Here is a 3,844-nt window from a genome sequence, read left to right as displayed (position 1 = left end):
TGCAGTTTGACAATCTGTTTGAGGCAGCTCTGCCTCTGTATCTATTATTGTTCAAAAGTTTATAATGGTCTCAATTATCCATGAATAAGTGAGATCATGTGGTATTTTTCCTTCATTGACTGGCTTATTTCACTTAGCATAATGCTCTCTAGTTCCATCCATGCCGTTGCAAATGGTAAGAGTTCCTAGCTCAGATATTGTAATATACAAAGTACTGTATCCAGATTTTTCAACATTATATTAAACTATTTTTTTCTCATACACCCCCTTTGTAAACATAATTCTAAAGGCGGACTAACATTCCATCATAAGGATATCCTATAGTTTATTAAACATTCTCCTAATATCAAATATTTAATAGGAGAGTTAGCAGGTCAAAGGATATAAACATTATTACAGCCACTCTGTTTCCTAAAAAGATTGGTCTGGGAACACAGGGAGGGACTACACAGAGCCAGAGGGGATGAAGGCGGGGTCAAGGCCAGCAGTGAAAAGGAGGAGAGGGGGCCCTGGCCTAGCATTCCAGCTGGCTGGGGAGGAAGTCCATGTCAGCCTGGGTCAGCGCCGGGCTGGCCACGATCCAGCGGAAGAAGTGGCCCGGGTCCCATGGGGCTGATAGCCAGTCATCATGGAGCCCTCCTTAGCCATGCGCTCCCTGAGTACTGGGGCCACCTCAGCCAGCCTGTCACTGTCACCCAGACTCTCCTGCTTGCCCTGCAGATTGGGAGGCACAAACCAGAAACACACATGGACAAACTCTGGCTCCTCGACCAACTCCAATCCTTCCCGCTTCTTCATGTCCTCCACCGGGTACCGGACAAGGGCAAAGGCCCGGTGGGCAGCAGCTGCAGCCCTTCCCGCCCTCTGCCTTCCACATGAGCCACAACTTCAGACAGTCCACGTGGTGGCCACACTGTCTCCCACATCGTAGCACTTGTCCTGCTGGAAGAGGTAGCTGGCCTGGGACCCGCGGCACTTGAGCAGATGGGTGGTGTCACGGAGAAGAGCTGAGCGCTGCCGGCTGCTGTGAGGAGCTCATGGGGGTCCAGGCCACGGAGTCAGCCCTCTGGATCCCACCCAGGAGGTGTCTGTGTCTGGGACAGCAGGGCGCTTCCACCCCAGGGGGCGTCCACGTGCAGCCACAGTCCACCACGTGATTGCTTCCAGGGGGTCAGAGGCCCCCAGAACAGTAGCCCCAGAGGTGGTGCTGACCAGGAACTGCACTGCACCCTCGCTTCGGCCAGACTCACCTGCTTTCCAGATCCTGCGGGAGGGTGAGGCCGCTGGAGGCCGCCTGGCAGGTAGGAGGATGCCCAGGGGAGGGAGCGTGGTCCAGCAGAAAGCAGACAGCCGCAGCCTTCAGCAGCTCGCAGGCCGCGCCGAAGCGGGAGGGGAGGGAGGAGGGGTGCATGGAGAAGGGAGAGGGGGCTCCCAGGGAAGTGGAGAGGCCAAGCGCACTGCCCCTCCCCCCACGCCCCGCCCCAGCCCCGCCTGCAACGTTAATGACCCCAGAAAGGGGGGCTTGCTTCTTAATTGTCTATTTCTTAATTGATTCAAAACTTGGGTGAGGAGAATGAGTATTATATATTAAAGCTATGCAAAAGCAGTCATACCCTTCGCTTTTTTTGTTTGATTGTTTTAGAGAGAGAGGAAGGGAGAGGGAGGGGAGAGAGGAAGAGCGACAGAGAAACATTGATGGGTTGCCTCCCGTATGTACCCTGATCAGAGATCAAACTCGGAAACTGGTTATGGGCCCTGACTGGGATCGAACCAGCGGCCTTTCAGTGCGCAGGACAATGCTCAACCAACTGAGCCAACCCGCCAGGGCAGGCATGCCCTTCACTTTGTTGCATTTCACAGATGTTGTGCTTTTTTACAAATTGAAGGCATGCCGTCCACCAGGAAAAAGATCGCAACTCATTTCAGTGCACGACCCTCTATAGTGAGGGGGTCCAGAATCAAACCCACAACAGCTCCCATGTATGCCTGTACCCTAATACAGTCTGCATCTGTGAGCTTCTTTCATCACTGCCATATGGGATGAGCATTTTTGTCACCCAATTTTTACAGATTAGTGAGGATTAGGGATCAAGTAACTGGCACAGCCAAGATCTGAACTAGGTCTATCTTGCCAGAGACGATGCCCTTAAATATTATCATTTGGTTTTTGCATGAAAGTTTAATAATAAACATTAAGAACATTCAAATTTTGGGTTGATGTTGAAAAGAAACCCAACGCAGTCCTATATCCAGTATACTTACATTTTATTTGGCAGAAAAGTAAGCCAAGCTAAACTTAAATTCAACAAATGCTGAATTTAATTTTAGGAAGAGCAAGCTGCAATCATAATAAAGAACTGTATTTACAGCTGACAGCAATACCCATGTTACTCTATAGGTCTTACACTACAGTATGAAACGACATTTTATGATTTATAAGGTCTGAGCTGTAAGCAGTAAAAGGTACATTTTTGGAGATTTCTCATTAACTAGCAATTTTGTGTGGAATTGTTTTGTCTGTCTTTTCTCAAAACATGTGCAAGAACTCTCTTTGATGGTGAACCCATTCTGATTGGAACATCTGAATACTTTCAACATTCCGGGAACTCCTCCACATACACCCCCTCTCCCAATTTCTGGGAAGGTTTGACTCCCTGCCCACTTGGTGAGAGGATGGGAATTTAAGACAATTTTTGACATAGCCAGCTGCCAACTTCTGACCACCTGAAGAATGAGCCCTCCCTACCCTTCCTTCATGCAGGTGCGTGAATGAGTCACTAATGCTTTAATTATGTGTTCTGATGGCAGTTGTGCTAATAAGAGAAACCACAAAAGGGGGCAGTGCCCAAGAAGTTCTAGATCTGGCAGATTTAAATACATCCACTTCTATCCATAACACAACCCGTTCTCCATGATTCCAGCTACGGTGCTTCGGAAGAATTCCTACTAAGACTCCACCCCAGTGCACCCCTCTCTCTTGTGGCCATAAGAATGTCAACACTGCAATATTGTCTCCTTCACCATGTCTGTATCCCTCACACTTTGTTCACCAAGATGTACTTTTTCTTGTGTCATATTTGTCTCATCTGTTGATTTAATGCATCATAGTTCTACCAAGAAAGCAATGCATACAAAATACTCCCAAGCATATAACGACGTTTTAAAAGTAGATCTGCCGACATTTCTCATATGTATTACCTGACCTGACGTTTCTCCCTTTTTTAATACAGGTTGTTGCCACTCCTGATTGTCTCTTTAACATTCTATCCGAAATTGCAACTGAAAAGGCAAAGGAAACAGAAGGGGAAGCAATGTAATTTCTACTCCTTGTAACCTTCATCATTTATCCAATATGCTTTGTTCTTTTGTAACCACCTTTGCAGCACTTCAAGAACAGCCAGTGTTCACTCCTGTAGAACAGGCCCTGTGAATGATGGCAAGCCTGGAGTATCCTGGCTTGGAAAAAGCAATCAATAAGATTAGTGTGATGCTTCTCTCTATTGGAGGAGCTGTCTTTTCTTTGAGCAAGAAGGTTGACTGATGGCGATCCAGAAGAGATTCTAGAGGACAATTGTAGGTTCAAATCATGGGCATTAGCCTGCATAGATGTAGTACCTTGTTTACAAAGAGGCTTCACTGTTATTGCCTCACTAATAACCTGGTAACAAGAATATTTTGAGGTCACATCTATAATAATAAAAGCATAATATGCTAATTAGATCAGACATCCTCTGGATGACCTTCTGGACGAAGCCAAGGCTGTGAGGGAGGCCCGAGGGAGGCCGGGTGCCGGCAGCTGGGGGAAGGAAGGCCCACTCTTGCACAAATTTGGTGCACTGGGCCT

General features: G+C 47.5%; 1 pseudogene; it reads right to left on the bottom strand.

The window, feature by feature from the left end:
• Positions 1–514: 514 nt before the first annotated feature.
• LOC102770407 lies at positions 515–2,048 on the bottom strand (annotated as a pseudogene).
• Positions 2,049–3,844: the final 1,796 nt, after the last annotated feature.

Source organism: Myotis davidii, unplaced genomic scaffold (genome assembly GCF_000327345.1).
Source record: "Myotis davidii unplaced genomic scaffold, ASM32734v1 scaffold433, whole genome shotgun sequence".
In the NCBI taxonomy this organism is placed as follows: Eukaryota; Metazoa; Chordata; class Mammalia; order Chiroptera; family Vespertilionidae; genus Myotis; species Myotis davidii.
This window is presented reverse-complemented; position numbering and strand designations above follow the sequence as displayed.